The 16,881-nt window shown below is 43.5% G+C and overlaps 1 non-coding gene across 1 annotated transcript; it reads right to left on the minus strand.

Annotated features, from left to right (window-relative positions):
• Positions 1 to 13,326: 13,326 nt before the first annotated feature.
• On the minus strand, positions 13,327 to 13,399 carry TRNAK-UUU (transfer RNA lysine (anticodon UUU)). Its single transcript has one exon. It is a non-coding gene; the product is annotated as a tRNA-Lys (tRNA).
• Positions 13,400 to 16,881: the final 3,482 nt, after the last annotated feature.

The raw sequence follows: 16,881 nt of genomic DNA on the forward strand, positions 1-16,881 counted from the left end.
CCTAATTCATATGTTTTAAAAATAAATGTTGAAACCGTGAATCACAGTTTTTATGTGTCTGAATATGTCTTACCTACCAATTTACAGGTTGAAAAAAATATATATATATACATTTATTCACATTGTCAATACTTAGAGAGATGATTAGATACAGTTTCTCTCTCTATTAAATACCAACTACTGTATTTTAAATTATAAATTTTGCCCTTTATTTCATTTTACTATTTAAGTTATACTTTTATGCTGTGTTGGAAATGGGCAAGAATTGACAAGTACAGAATTTTCTAACCTCTAATTGTATTCTCATGAAAATGACTGAATTGTGAACAGTTGTTTCGCATTAATACAAAATTCTCAGAGTAAACATTTTCATTCCCCACCGCTGTCCCACCTTTATTCCGATGTGCCATGCTCTGGCACAGTGGTTCTCAATGTGTGCTCAGGGGACCTGAGGGATCCTGGGTACCGTTTAAGAGGGTCTGGGAGATCCTCCCTTTTCCAACTATGTATCTGTGTGAGGCCAGATTTTCTTGCTATAATTCAACCCAAAACGTCATATTGCCATAGATTGAATGCAGATAGGAGAATCCAGCTGTCTTCTATTAAACCAGATAGCAAAGAGATTTAACAAAACTGTAAAACAATGCCACTCTTCTCAATGTTTTTTGTTTTGGAAAATATGATTATTTTTCATACAGTGCGTTATTCAAATTAACATGCAATGGATTTATTATTATTCCTTTAAAATGAATTAATAAACAAGTGTTTTTAAATTTTCTCAATTTTAATTTCTAATATTGATAAATATAACCTACATAAACAAATCTCGTTGGGGACTCTTAGTCATTTTTAAGAGCGTAAAAGTGTTCTGAAACCAAAAAACTTGAAAACTTTACGTTGAGAACTTTCTGCTGCAGCAGAAACATATACTACGTTGCAAATGGTTTTCATATTAGATGGAAAGAAGTCAAAATTGTCAAATGAAGAGTTCCCCTCCAGCTTAAACATCATCCTAGTGTGGTGTAGTGTACAGTTGATCTAGGCCAGTGGTTCTCAAACTTGAGCATGCACCAGAACCACCTGGAGGACTTGTTCCACCCAACTTTCCAATTCAATAGATTTCAGGGGGACTGAATTTGCCTTCCTAATAAGTTCCCAGGTGGTACTGATGCTGCTGGTCCAGAGCCCACACTTTGAGAACCACTGGTCTAAGTTATTGCTTCTAGGATTTTTTTCCAAACCATTTTGCCAACTCCATTAAGTAAACTAATTTTTATCTGAAACATTAGTCAGAAACAAAAATTTGGCAGACATTTTAGTAGGAAACTAAATCATTCACAGAGCCTTGATGATGGGGGCTATAAATGGAGTGATAAAAGAAGGGGGACTTTCTGTCCATTCAGATGGATCGAAGTTATCCATGTGAGCAGTGGGTGAAAGGTGATGTGACCAAGTCACCTTCACATCCAATGAGAATTTCCTCTTGGGAGATTTGTGTTTCTGCAACGTTCTTTTCATTTCAATTTTTAAAATACTGTTGATCAGTTTTTAAAATACAAAAACATAGTTGTACTGTGTTGAACAGTGCTCCTCTGCCCCCAACCCCAATTCATGTTCTTCCCAGAACCTCAGAATGTGACCTTATTTGCAGGCAGGGTCATTGCAGATGTAATTAGTCAAAGTAAGATGAGGTCATACTGGAATAGGGTGGGCCCTTAATCCAATTTGACTGGCATCTCTGTAAGAAGAGAAGAGACACAGAGACAGACACACACAAAGAGAAGGCCATGTGAAGACAAACACAGAGGGAAGACAGCCACATGATGACAGAGCGGAGATTGGAATTATGAAGCTGCAAGCCAAGGAACAGCAAGGATTGCTGGCAACCACCAGAAGCCAGGAGAGAGGCGTGGAACAGATTCTCTCTTTCAGCCCCCTAGAAGGAACCAACCCTGCTGACACCTTGATTTTGGGCTTCTGGCCTTCTGAACTGTGAGAAAATTAATTCCTGTTGTTTTAAACAGCAGCCTTTGGAAACTAATACACATATCAAGAGGACAATTAAAGGAGACTCATGCATCAGACACTTGTGCACGACCTCCAATCCTTCTGACCCGTCTGCTTCTTGTTCAAGCTCCTGCTGCCACCACCAGGTCCGTGAGGGCTCTGGTCAACTTCATGCCCTGACCACGCGCCTCCCAGCTTCTGTCCTAGGGGCTCCTTATTGATGCTGCCAAGTGGGCTTGCTCAGCACCAAACGCGTGCACAGTCCTGAGGGTGAAGCACTTAATGTCTCTCCGGACAAACCTGTGAGCACCGGGATACTGGACTCAATGAACAAATGCCATGGGAAGATTATCCTGAAATGTAGGGTATGTAGCTTTCCAGAGAATGTTCTGTGAGACTGAACAATCCCTCACTCTTAGCGGTTGGTGTGATAATACCCACTGACATGAGCTCCGCTCCTTCCCTACCTCCTTCCTCTGTCCCTCACTCCCACTCTCCTGGGATTGCATTCCCTGCTAATGCCTTGGCTTCAGGCTCTGCAGGGTAGGACAGGTCTTAAACAGATAGTCCTGCTGACATGCAATAACATAATAATAAAAATTAAAATAGTAACACAAACATGGTAAGAAAATTTAAGTATTTCAGAAATGTTAAAAAAAAAGTAGCCACAGTTTGTTTATCCTTTCTAAAAGGATATATATATACTCCTGTTTGCTTACATAAATTGGATCATACTACACTTTTTTTTTCGTTTAAAATATATCTTAGAGAACTTTCCATGTCAGCAACTCCAGAGCTACCCCTTTTTCATTTTTGCAAAGTGCTCCAATGTATGCGACACCAAATTTTATTTAACTAGTCCCCCAAATGATGGACATTTGAGCTGTTTCCAAAATGTTGCCATTACAAAAAATACTGCCGTGACCGTCCTTGTAAATGATCTTGGTGTACCTTTGCAAGTATATAACAGAGTAAACTCACAGCAGTAGAATTTCTGGGCCCACCCCAACCAGAAGCCAGAGGGCAAGTGAACCTGTTGATGCAGTCCAGACAAGCCATCCTCGTGGGGCCCTGAGCAGCAGAGGACAGACCGTGGACCTGAAGAGGCAAACAGAAAACATCTAGTATAGTGAGGAACACGTTTGGCTGAAAGCAACAGAAAACCAGACCAACATGTCTTTTTTGTTTTTTTTTGTGTGTGTGAGGAAGATCAGCCCTGAGCTAACATCCATGCTAATCCTCCCCTTTTTGCTGAGGAAGACCACCTCTGAGCTAACATCTATTGCCAATCCTCCTCCTTTTTTTTTTAAATTTATTTTTCCCCCAAAGCCCCAGTAGGTAGTTGTATGTCATAGTTGCACATCCTTCTAGTTGCTGTATGTGAGACTCGGCCTCAGCATGGCCGGAGAAGTGGTGCATCGGTGCGCGCCCAGGATCAAACCCAGGCCGCCGGTAGCGGAGCACGCGCACTTAACCACTAAGCCACGGGGCCGGCCCAAGACCAACATGTCTTAAACAGAGAGAGAATGAAAGATGCTGGAGGTGAGCAGTCCAGGCCTGGTGCAGGTCGAGCAGGATGTCACAAGTTCCAAACTGCTCCTACCTCCTGCTCTGTCATCCTCAGCACTGGGCTTTTGTCTTCAGGTCTGTGTTCTGGGCTGCCAGACCTTGAGGTAAGGTGTCCTTGTTTCAAGGCAGAGAAAGGGTGAAGGGTAGAGACCAGGGGCAAAGGCTGCAGGTGCAGGCAAGCATCTGTCTCTTTTCAATTCAGATAAGCATTTGGCGAGCCCTCTTTGTGCCTCAAAGTCCGGAAATGTCCCTCTCACCCAAGAATTTGGAAAGGTCAATTACCCTCCACCCTCTCCAGGATAGATGCCTCACTGAAAAATGCATCTCCTAGCTGGGAACCCCATTCTGTAATACTTCACTAATTTTCTAAAGAACAATCAACTCTATTCTGTAGGCATAGGGTTCTGAACCTCAGAATCTTTTGGAAAGTGGTGGGTAGCAGGCTATTGGTCTCTCTAATGGAGCGCTTACTTCATTTCCAGGATGATTATGGTGATGTTGATGCTTCCCTGGAGATGCTGGTTTCCTCTGCTGCTCTAATCAGTGGCTCTTTTAAATAAGCCCTAGTTACTTCAACTGCTCGATCTTCATGCCAATGTTCTCTGCATGAATGGCGTCAATTTGACGGTGGCCTCTGTGGCTGACTCATCAAAGGTGGGAGCCGTGGACTGCAGCAGTGGAGGATTCAGTTGCCTTTTCGATCTTCCCCAAAAGCTCTGATGTGGTTACAATCCAGATTAGCATGGGAAGTCACCACTGAAAACAAAGGTCATGCCTCCTGCATCAGTTCATCAGAGAAGGCAGGGAGGTGCGTGCGGTGTGGCCAAGTGAGTCCCTTCTAAATAGCTTTCCCAGAGACCTTCCTTTCCTTACTGTCCGTGGGTAGAACATTGGCATAGTGACAAGGCCAACCCAGCTGCTGGGGATCTGAGCAGATGAGCATTTCTGCTTTCCCACCTCTGGAGGAGAGGAAGGCAAGCGGTAGGGACACCAGGGAACCCATCCACAGCGTCTGCTACAATTAAAAAACAAATAAATGTGATTTCCTGTCCCTAAAGGATAAACACTAATAGCATTTTCTTGTGATTCTTTCTAGGGAAAAACCTGAAAACTTTAAGGTATATATTATCATATATGAATTTCTATGATGTTTAAAAAATTGTAACAAGAGAGAGATCATGCTAAACATGCTGTTTTGCATTTTGCACTATTCATCTAATAATATATCTGTAAGCATTTCCAAATTAGCATGTACAGATCTACTTCATTGAATAGATGTACCTTACATAAATTACCTAGGCAGTGCCATATTGATGGATACTTTGCTGGTGTCCAGGGTTTTATTGTTACGGTGAACACCCTGGTGGAATTTTGATAACTGTTACCCAACTGATCTTCACTAAGGTTGCACAAAGTTGTAGTCCCACCAACACACTATCGCCAGTGCTAGCTATTGTCAAGAGCTGACATTTCTGCCAGGTGAGCGTAAACATGTCAGTTCCTTGTCCGTCTTCAGCATGGTTGGAGTGAAGCATTTTCTAGTTCTCATCCTTTTGCATCTCCCCCTGTACACTGATGCTGGAATGAAGCTCCGTGACAACAGGGATGCCTGCATTCTTTTGTTCACTGCTTCATCCCAGAGCCTAGAAAAGTGCGTGGCACAGAGTAGGCACTCAGGAAATATTTGTTAGGTAAATGAATGGAAACTTCCCCCACACATCCTTTGTCCATATTCTATTGAAGTTTGCTCTTTTGCATGATGATATACCTATAAGCACCCATATCCATTCATAATTAAATGACTAGAAAATTTCTAGTATTTACCTCCCAAACTTCTGAACTCCTGAGTAGTCAACTACCAATTGGACAGATAAGTGTAAACTGTAAATAACAGACAATTCAACTCGAAAGGGCTTAAACAATAACGGGATTTAGAATCTCATCACAAGAAGTCCCAAGCTGGGGTGACTCAAAAATGTCACCAAGAACCTGGGGGCTGCCATCACTCTTTTCTGCCATTCTCAGTATATCGCCTGGCTGCCTCCAATCATGGCATCATCATACACCAAGATCCAGAGGAAAAGAAAGGATTATTGTTTCTTGTGTCTCTTTTAAGAGGTAAGAAACTTTCCCCAGAAGCACCTTCAGCAGACTTAGCTCTCACATTTCATAGAATTGAGTCACACGCCTTTTCTTAATCCAATCACTGAGAATAGGAATGCAATTATCCTGATTTGCTTAGGCTAATTAGGATTTAACTTTTAGGAGGTAAATGGGGCCAGAATTTAGTGAAATACATAGCCAGAAGACAAGAATGGAGACCTGAACCCAGTGAAGTTATATTAACAACAAAAAAAGGATGGCTGCTGGATAGGAAACCTGTGGTTCCTCTGCAGTCCCTTATCCAAGCCAATTACTGCATTGTAGGGATTTTTAATGTCTCCTGGAATGTGTACTTCTTTCCATCACCACAACTGCCTATTCTGGTTATATTTGAAGCATAACAAACTACCTCAAAACTTGGTAGCTTAAAAGAAATACCAAAAGTGTTCAATTGTCCCCTTCAAATTCATATGTTGAAGTCCTAGCCCCCAGTTCCTCAGAATGTGACCTTATTTGGAAATACGGTCTTAATAGATGTAATCAAGTTAAACTAAGGTCATTAGGGTGGGCCCTAATCCAAAATGACTAGTATCCTATTAAAAAGGGGAATCTGGACACAGAGACATGCATAGAGGGAAGATGATATGAAGAGATGGAGAAGACAGCCATCTGTAAGTCAAGGAGAGAGGCCTGGAACAGATTCTCTCTCACAGCCCTCAGAAGGAACTAACTCTGCTGACATCTTGGTTTCAGACTCCTAGTCTCCAGAACTGTAAGGCAATAAATTTCTGTTGTTTAAGACGCCCGATTTGTGGTAGTTAGTGATGGCAGCCCTTGGGAACTAATGCAATTATTACCTCTCATGGCCCGTGGGTGGTCTGGGCTCAGCAGGGCGGTTCTTGCTCAGTATCACTCATGCAGCTGTAGTCAGAGAGCAGCTTGGGCTACAGTCATCTGAAAGCTTGACAGGGTTGGTCTAAGATGGCACACTCACATGGCTGTGGGCTGGGAGCTCAGCTGTTGGTGGGCGTCGCTACACGTGCCTCTCCATGGGACTTGGGTTTCTCACAGTATGGCAGCTGAGTTCCAAGGGCAAAGATTCCAAAAAACAGGAATTGGAAGCTGCCAGGCCAGTGAAAGTTTTGGCCCATTAATGGCAGTGTCCCTTCCATCATACTGTATTAGTCAAAGCAATCCCACTGCCCACCCAGGTTCAAGGAGGTGGAAAAAGAAACAGACAAGTGAACAGCGCAGAAGAACGTGTAGGATGGGAGATACTACTGACCTCATCTTTGCAAAATATAACGTGCCGCACTCTCGAGTCCTAGCTACTGCCCCTTTCCTTGACTGCTATGAGGCTCCCCCAGTGATTCCTCCAATCTCTTCTAAATGCAAATGTGATCACTTCCTCTCTACTTTAAGCAGTTCAGTGGCTCCCCATTGTGTTTAGGATAAAAATAAAAATTTTAACACAGACTGTGTGTCGATCAGGTTCCTGGTGGGAAAGCATGGTGCACTCAAAGTGAGCAATTTGAGGCGAGTTTAAGAAATGTGCTATTTAGAAAGCCATCAGCAAGATTTAATAATATTACCCTTCAACTGTGTGACATTTTATATATTACAAACATCTTTATATTCAAACATTATTTCTTTTGAGTCTCAGGACAGCTCAGTGATCTAGTCAGGAACTCCTACCCCAATTTTAAAGTTGAAGAAACCAAGGCTCAGAGAGGTTACTGTCTGACTTGTCTAAGATCATCTTGTTAGTAAATAAATAAGTCAGGAATTAAAAGTAATCTTGTGGATCCTCCACTACAACTTGGAAGTCCTTTAAACACACTCCTATCCTTTGGCTTTCCTTCCTAGTATTATTCTTTCCCCTTTTTGAACATGACAAAAAGGGAACCGGATGATGGAGACTACTGGCAAACACAGCATGTTTTCTGAACCCTTTGCCTTGGCCCCCTGCTCAGTGCTACTACCATTTCATCATTAACTAAAGGCTATGGGGCAGATGTCCTTGGGCTGTCATTTGTTGCTGCTGCTGCTCTTGTTTGATGTTTATTTGAGTGTTTATAATGGGGTTGATACTATTCAGAACATGCACTGACAAATCTTGGCTTCTATCTTATTGCAGCAGTATTGGTCAACCCAAAGTGTCAGCTAATCCTACCATTATGTATCATTAGCTTATAAAGTATTCTTGTAAATACACAAGAATCTGGGTCTGTCTAAACTTCAAATAAGATAATGAACTCATATGTGGAGGGTTCACACAGGAGGACTTCGAGTACTGTTGAATTTTCCCAAATTGACCCCTCTTCTCAGCTCCTCCCTGCTACCCTCTCCATGCTGGGGAAAGCTATCAATTCTCATACCAATGCAAGGTAACACTCTATTTCTCTCACAGGAAAATTACTTTCTTTCAGGTGTCCCTGGGGCTGAAAAAGGTAATTAAGAATTTTTTCAAGAGAAGGAAATCTCAAACTTCTCTCCTCTCTATCTTCCTCTGGGCTGCTGCTATCCTATAAAAATAAGAATTCAACAGAGATGATAATACCTTAAATTTTTTTTTAAAGAATTACTAGGTGAAGCTTTCCTTACTTTTTTCAAATATATATTCTTTGCCATAATGCCTATTCAGTTTTCAGAAAATTGATGGGTAATATTGTCAAATTGAGATAGTAAGAAAGGTTTTCCAGGGGCTGGCCCGGTGGCGTAGTGGTTAAGAGCATGCACTCTGCTTCAGCGGCCTGAGGTTCGCAGGTTCGGATCCCGGGCGCCCACTGACACACCACTTGTCAAGCCATGCTGTGGCGGCATCCCATATAAAGTGGAGGACAATGGGCGCAGATGTTAGCCCAGGGCCAGTCTTCCTCAGCAAAGAGAGGAGGATTGGCGTCAGATGTTAGCTCAGGGCTAATCTTCCTCACACACACAAAAAAAGGTTTTCCCAAGATCTAGATTATAAACCACCCCTCTGTAACAGGAATGGGAGAAGAAAGAGGAGGTTCAAGACCTTTTACTTTTACTTCGTACCTGAAAATTACCTTAATTTTTATGCAATAAGCATGTCTTGCTTTTGTAATTAAGATTTTTTAATTAAAAAAGAAAAATTTCCCCATTGCTCAACATCTGGGAAAAATAATCTTAACTTCAAAGTGCTAGCTATTATATTATATTATTTTAGTAGAGACTTTTTTTGTGTGTGTGAGGAAGCTTGGCCCTGAGCTAACATCTGTGCCAGTCTTCCTCTATTTTGTATGTGGGTTGCCACAGCAGCATGGCTTGATGAGTGGTTTTAGTCCGTGCCCAGGATCTGAACCTGTGAACCCAGGCTGCCAAAGCGGAGTGTGCAAACTTAACCATTGCCCCACCAGGCTGGCCCAAGTAGAGATTTTTTTGAAATAAATCCTATTCCTAGCTGATATTTTACAATCAAGAATCAGATCTTAAAGCAGGTACAGATCCTAAATAAAGCAGAATCTCTTTCTTCTTGGAATAGGTTAACACTTTCTAGATTCTACAGCTATGAATTACCAGACAATATTTTGAAATAGTAACTGGAATCTCCTCCACAGTTTATTGTACTCCTTGTCCTTACCCCCATTAGGGGAATATCTACCAATAAATTTGCAGTAGTCTAAAGGAGAAAAACCTCAGGATTATCTCAAAAGCTTCAGAAAAAGTATGTGAAAAAATTAAACACCCATTCATGATAAAAAATTATTAGAAAATTAGGAATAGAAAGAAACTTCCTTAACCTGGTACCAAAAATCTATAGCAGATATCATAGGCGATAAAGAAACTTTAGATGCATTCCTTTAAGAAAGGGAACTTGACAAGGATCTGAGCTGTCCATCATCTCCAACACTGGGCATAGTATTGGAGGCCTTGGCCAACGTAACAACAGAGGAGCTGGATATAACGATATAAGAATAGGAAGAGGAATATCAAATCTGTCACTATTTGAGATGATGTAATCATCTCTATTAAAAAGCCAACAAAATCAACAAGCTATTGGAACTAATGAGACATTCAGCAATGATGCCATGTTCAAATTGACTTATGAAAATAATTAACATCTGTATCAATCTAGGTCCAAGTAGGAGACAGAAACCACACAGTAGGGGGCCAGCCCCGTGGCTTGCTGGTTGGGTGTGCACGCTCTGCTACTGGTGGCCCAGGTTTGGATCCTGGGCGTGCACCAACGCACCGCTTTTCCAACCATGCTGAGGCAGCATCCCACATACAGCAACTAGAAGGATGTGCAACTATGACATACAACTATCTACGGGGGCTTTGGGGAAAAAGGGGAAAAAAGGAGGAGGATTGGCAATAGATGTTAGCTCAGGGCTGGTCTTCCTCAGCAAAAAGAGGAGGATTGGCATGGATGTTAGCTCAGGGCTAATCTTCCTCACAAACAAACAAACAAAAAAGAAACCACACACTAACTTAAGTAGGGAAAATTAATGTAAGGGATTATTAAGCTATGATGGGAGAGTAAACTGTAAAGATGGAAAGAGAGCTCTAAAGGGTACCCTAAAAGACCAACTTGAAAGGGGGCTTCAGACCTCATTGAAGAAGGTGCAGTTGTAGCCCACTGGATGGTGGAGAAGTTCTTGGGTGCCTGGGCCGGAGCTGGTCACAGTCTCCAGACAAGCAGTAGAAACCCTGGAGGGCACAGGTGAGCCAATGCTGGTGTGCGAGTGCACAGGTGGGCACAAGGGGTGCATGCCCATGCACAGAGAATCAGGGTGCTGCTGTAAGTACGAAGCCTGGAGTGCCTGGTGTCTTGTCAGGAGGGCTCTGGGAAACAATCTCCAGGAGGCAGGCAGGCTGAGGCTGGTGGGCAGATGTCCAGAGAGGGGTCAGATGTGCAGAGAGCCTGCTATGAGTACTGTTGGAAACGGGAGCTGGAGAATTTGGAGGTCTCCCTAAATTGAGAAGATAGAGGTGGAAGTCCAGAGAAGCCAAGACAGAACTTCAACACAGAGCACTGGAGAGAAGATTGCTGCACAGAGCAAGACCTCCAGGGATCTGCAGAAGGTACCCCTCAGCTGACCAGTGCATGCAGGTGAGACAGCCACCCAAGGCCAGGGAAAGAACTACCTGAAAGGAACAGGCAGAAGAATCAAGCCCACATAGGGCTGGGAATAGTTGGTATTCCCACCAGCCAGTGAGAAAAACATTATAATATAAGGGGCACTGTGTAGAGAACCCAGAGATTGCTTCAGTAGTGGAGAAAAATCAGCCTGAGGCTAAAGGCTGCTCCGGTCCTCTCAGATAAAGCCTCAGAAAGATCAAACTGTTGCAAAATAACTTACCTGTGTCCCAGAACAAAGCTCAAGAATATTTTTTTAAAAAATATAAGAATATCCAGCACCAAGAGGGTAAAATCCACAATGTTTAGCATGTCATAAAGAATTATCAGACATGCAAAGAACAGGATAAAATGGCCAACAGTGAGGGACAATTACCAGTAATGATGACACAGATGTAGACAAGCACATTAAAACAGTTACTGTAGCATGTTGTTTACATTCCAGAAGGTTGAGAAAAACCAAAGCATAGGGAGAGACATGAAAGAAATAAAAAAGACTGAAGTTGAATGCAGAGAGATGAGAACTACAATATCTGAGAAGAAAAACACACTGGATGGGGTAAATATATTAGATGCTACAGAAGAAAACATTAGTGAACTTGAAGATATCTATAGAAACTATCCAAAATGAAGAGAATACAAAGAGAAAAAAGCGTTAAAAAAATGAACAGAACATCAGTAAGTGGGACAACTTTGAATGGCCTTGGAGTGGAATTGGAGTCTCTCAAGGGGAGGGGAGACAGGAGGGAACAAAAATATTTGAAGAAATAATGGCCAAATTTTTTCTGAATTTGATGAAAACTGTAATCCCACAGACCCAAGAAGCTCAATGAACCCCAAGCAAAGGAAACGAAAAAACTACACTAAGTGCAAACCATAATACACATACACAAAACTAGTGTTAAAGAGAAAATCTTGAAAACTGCTAGAAATAATGATATGGTATGTTCAAAGCAACAAAAACAATGACAGCTGACTTCTTGTCAAAATTTTGTTACATGAGACAATGAGTTGTGCTCACTTGTTTTTCAACTGAGTTTTCCATTTCTAAGAGCAGAAAGCATCCTAACTCATGTAAGAGTATTTTATATATCCCCGGTATATAATCTGGTAAGTTATGTAGAATACATATTTTATTTATTTTACCTTCTTTGTCCCTTGTCCCTACTGCATAGGAGGAAAGAAATGGTACATTTTCTGTCAATCATTTCAGAGAAATTCTGACTTATGGAAATTAGGCAATGATTCTTTTAAGGGCAACAGAAATACATGTAGTGATGATAATAATCATTAGTGTTTTGTGACTGTCTTTGTATAACACTGTAGCTGGTATTTTACAGATGTAATCTAAATGAGTTCTACCCAATTTCTGTCTTTCTTTTCTTTCTAGCAACAGAATCCCTGATTTTTTGCTGAGCACATGGCTGTGAAAACTACAAGAGTGAAAACTGTAAGAGCTCAGCTGCTCTTACAGCTAGTGTGCGCAGCTTCTGGAAACTGGCGTTTCTTCTCCTTTCTTCTAGCCAATATTCAGAGGAGAAGGCAGGAGCTGAAGCAGCCAGCTTGGACCATTGAGGCCAACTTGGTAATGCTCAGCAGAGAACCTGGAAGAACGAGTCTGCGTCCCAAACACCATGGAGCATTGCACCTGCCTTGAGCCTCCACCTGAGATTTTACCTGAGAGAGAAGCGAACCTCTATGGACTTAAGCCACGGTCTGGGGCATTCGCTATCACTTGCGGCTGAAGCCAACCCTCACCACTACAAGCGGCTGTCACTATCTCTATTTTCCAGAGACATTACGCAATTTCCTAATATGTGGCAAAGCTTGGATTTGAACCAGGTCTGTCTTTCTCTAAAACCCTTGTTATTTTCAGTAAATTACTCTTCTTACCATTAATATTTAGAAAAATGGCATCTGGACTATTAAAGGATTTGCAAAGGTTACTAAATCAAAATGTCAATAGCCACTAAGAGCTTCAACTGAAGCTCTCAGATAAATAAATATTTAAAAACATCTAAAGACTTGGGGCTTTTAAAGGGACTATTTACATTGGAACAGTGACATAACTGAATTCTTAAAAAATCAGAAAATGTAGGAGAAAGTATCCTAAGGGACTAATATTTTAATTTCAGAAGTATTTTGGTCCTTTGTGACCTAATATTTTACACATACACAGTTTAGTGAGAGGGGTTAGAAAAAAAAAAATAACATTTACTTCCATGGCTTACAACACCAGTTTTACAATGGAAGTAAAAAATCATATTCTCATAGCACAATTTATTGTTACCATTTCTTTTTTTTTTTTTTAATTTTTTTTTGTAAGGAAGATCAGCCCTGAGCTAACATCCATGCCAATCCTCCTCTTTTTGCTGAGGAAGACCAGCCCTGGGCTAACATCTGTGCCTATCTTCTGACGCCGCCACAGCGTGGCCTGACAAGTGGTGCATCGGTGGCACCGGGATCCGAAGCTGGGTGCCAGCAGTGGAGCACATGCACTTAACCCCTATGCCACGGGGCGGGCCCCAACAGTAAACCTCCAGTGCCTGGACAGGGGCTTGGACCCTGGACCCTCAGATTAAAAGTCTGATGCCGTACCAACTGAGCTACCCAGGCTCTTCTTGTTACCATTTCTAATAAGAAGACTTAGGCTGAATGGCAGTCAAGGCCAACAAGCAGCAAATGCCAATGAGCTTCCTCTTGGGCACCAGCTCTGACACCAGACAAGTGTCGGCTGTCTGGGGTGCTGGGTTGAGGAGGATTCTGGAGAGTTCTCAGGAAAGTGCTGTGACAGGTGCAGGCTATAGAAATGGCTGCACACGCACCTCTTGTTCGACATTCCTGCCACGTGATACCTGCTGGTCAGAAATGTAAACCTTTACCTCTGTTTTTCAATCCACAGGATTATGTTCCCGCTTGAAATATGCATATATATATATATTTTTTATTGCTAAGGACAAGGTGATGAACCAGTTATCAAAATAATTTGGTTTATAGTGTTCATATGTAACAAAAACGGGGAAGAATTCAGGTCTTAATTTTCCTTCTGAAGACTCCTGTGTACACGTAAAAATATTAAATAAATTTATGTGCTTTTCTCCTGTTAATGTGTCTTAATGTCAGTTTAATTTTTAGGCCAGCCACAGAACCTAGGAGGGTAGAAGGAAGTTCTTCCATCTCTACAGTTTAATACTTTAGATATTAAGGAACATTTAATTTATCCATGTAGAAACTCTATTACTTTAGAGCTATGTTTAATGTATAACCATAATAATAAAATACTAGGACATCCCAGCGGGTCGATCTGTGGGATTTTTATCCTCTGCTGTCCAGGGCTCTGACCTGCTCTGAGACACAAGACAGAGGTTAGGGGCCGGCCTGGTGGTGTAGTGGTTAAGTTCGTGTGTTCCACTTCCGGCCCCAGGTTCGCCTATTCGGATCCTGGGCTCGGACATACTGGCGGCTCATCAAGCCATGCTGAGGCGGCGCTCCACATAGAAAAGCTACAACTCTACAACTATGATATACAACTATGTACTGGGGCTTTGGGGAGAAAAAAAGAAAAAAGAGGAAGATTAGCAACAGATGTTAGCTCGGGGCCAATCTTCCTAAAAAAACACACAAACAAAAAAGACAGGAGTTAAATAGCTCCACTGAGGGTCCAACACTCTGCCTTTTATGACAGGTTTTATGAGCTGTAAAGTTTACAAATTTACTTATTATATGTCAGAAGAGGCATGTCATCAGTCTCCCTGAATCCCTCCCACGAACACTCTCATTTTGGTTTTTGTGCCTGTCTTCCTTATTCCTTCTGCATGAGATTGCTCTCTTCCGCACCCGTCATCTAACCGTGTTCTCAAGTCTCAGCGTTCCCCTCCACGAAGCTCTGGATTTCTCTAGGCCTTTCCGACATGCGACTCCGTGAGGAACATCCGTATTACAACAACTGTGAGAGCTAACTTTTACTGCGCTCCTATTAGGTACCAGGCACTGTCCTCAGCAGGACGGCCTACATAATTTGCAGGGCCCAGTGCAAAATTAAAACAGGCGGCCCCATGTTCAAAAAGCAAAGTGCTGTTAAAGGTACTAAAATATTAAGTATTTTCCTTTCTTCTGTGGTCTGTCTCTGGACCCGAATGGTGTTTTTTATTCTCTATTTAATGTCACTCTCCCTGGGGGCACAGGGATACTCCCGGGGGAGTGCCTGGGGGCCCTGTCCTGCCGGTCAGCGTTCACAGCCACACCCACCAGCTGCTGCATCCCCCTCGACAGGCTCCGGACCAGCGCGCCACGCCCCGGCCGCGGCCGCGGAAGCTGCCGCCCAATCCCGGGCAGACAGTTGACCCCCGCAGGGCATTGCAGCCTCCGCACCTGGACACGCCTGGTGCCGGGGTGGGGGTGGGGGCGCTCTGCCAGCGCTGGGCGGGGCGGACGCTGCCGGGCCCTGACCCGAGACGCCGCGGGCCACACGCCCGACCCCGACTCTCCCGCGCCCACACCCGGCCGCCGGGGGCGGAGCGCGGCCACGGTCGCGGGGCGGGGCGGGGCGGGGCGGGGCGGGGCGGCCAGTGGGCGAGGGCGGGGGAGCGGGCAGCCGGGAACCTGCCCGGGGGAGGCAGGAGGCGGGACCAGGCGTGAGCGCAGCCAGCATGCCCGGGAGCACGTTCCGGTGTCCCAGGGGCCCTCAGTTACAAAAGAGAAGTTCAGAAGATAAAATTAAGAATTGCAAGACGATGACCAGAGAACGTTCATTCCCAAGTGTGGGACCCTTGACCACGGGGCCCTGTCACTGCCCTCACTGCCTGCCCCTGCAGCCAGCCTTTTGTGGGATTTACTTCTTTCCTCTTCACAACAAGCCTGTAAAGCTAGGTGTTATTATTGTTTCCATTTTACAGATGAGGAAGTTGAGGCACAGAGGGAGTAAGTATTGTGCCGGACAGAGATTGTGGAGCAGGTGGAGGGGGTTCTAACCCAGGCCATCTGACTCCGAGCCCACATTCTGGACGTTATCCACGCCACCGCTCTGAAAAGGATGTGTGCGCAGCAGGTATAAGTTAAGAACAGACAGCCAAACATTTACGGTTAATTCAGGTCCAGCTGGCGTTACAGCCCTGTCCTCGCTGTAGTTTCTTTCTTTTTCTTTTTTTTCCAACCTAAAACTGTTTTGTTAGTCCTCTCCCAAAGCAGAAGTAGCAACATTAGGACAATGCGAGGCATCAGTTAGGAGATTAAGTGCCTATGGAGTTAACTGAAACTCCTAGGGCTGGTTGGAAGCATGCCCCTCTGCTGGTTGCCTTCCATAATTAGCTCAAGAAGCACACTTTGTTCCTCCTGTGGGTTTTATGGCTTGGCACGAAGTGAAGATCCTGGTCAATTGTGTTAAGGAAGGACTTCAGGAGCAGGTGCGAGTGTCAGCCAGGACTCTGAGGAATCTTCTAGAACATTACAGTAGTTCTTTTCAGTGCCCACACTTCCTAGCTTGCTTCTCGTTTGTTTCATTGAAAGTGGGTAGGATCTTTGAAAATACAGTCTCAAAAGAATTACTGACTCCCCTTATCCACCTGTATTTCCATTTCGTCGTAGTTATGGTTGAGACGCAGTTAGAAAGCTGCCTCAACGATTTAGACATAGCCAGTGGTTTGCTGGTAATTGTTTAGTGAACAGCTCTCTGGAATATAATTTTTAAAAGGCTGATTTGTAGTGTTTGATGATTTCCATGGTGCAGACGCTACACTCTGACTGATTTCAGGCTACCAGGGTGATGTCTGCCTGCTTGCGCACATTTTAACGGTCTGCTCTTGCAGGCTGTGAGAGCCAGCACACCTCCAGCTCCAGCATACTGTGGACATAGCCTTTCGTTCAGGCATCCTAAAGTGCTTTGACTGTCCTAATTGTCACAACGATTGGGGAACAAGGAAAAGGAGCTACAGTATAGTATTATTTTGTGGTGGAATTAACTAAGATTCCAACACAGAATATTTGGCTGCAAGTCCCCAGCAAAGACCCAGACTTTAGAGAAGAGGGATGTGGACAGTGTCCAGCTGCACTCGTGCTGGATGAATCCGGCTTGGGGATGGCTGAGGTTTGCCGCCCTGGAG

Source organism: Diceros bicornis, chromosome 3 (genome assembly GCF_020826845.1).
Source record: "Diceros bicornis minor isolate mBicDic1 chromosome 3, mDicBic1.mat.cur, whole genome shotgun sequence".
Classification (NCBI taxonomy): domain Eukaryota; kingdom Metazoa; phylum Chordata; class Mammalia; order Perissodactyla; family Rhinocerotidae; genus Diceros; species Diceros bicornis.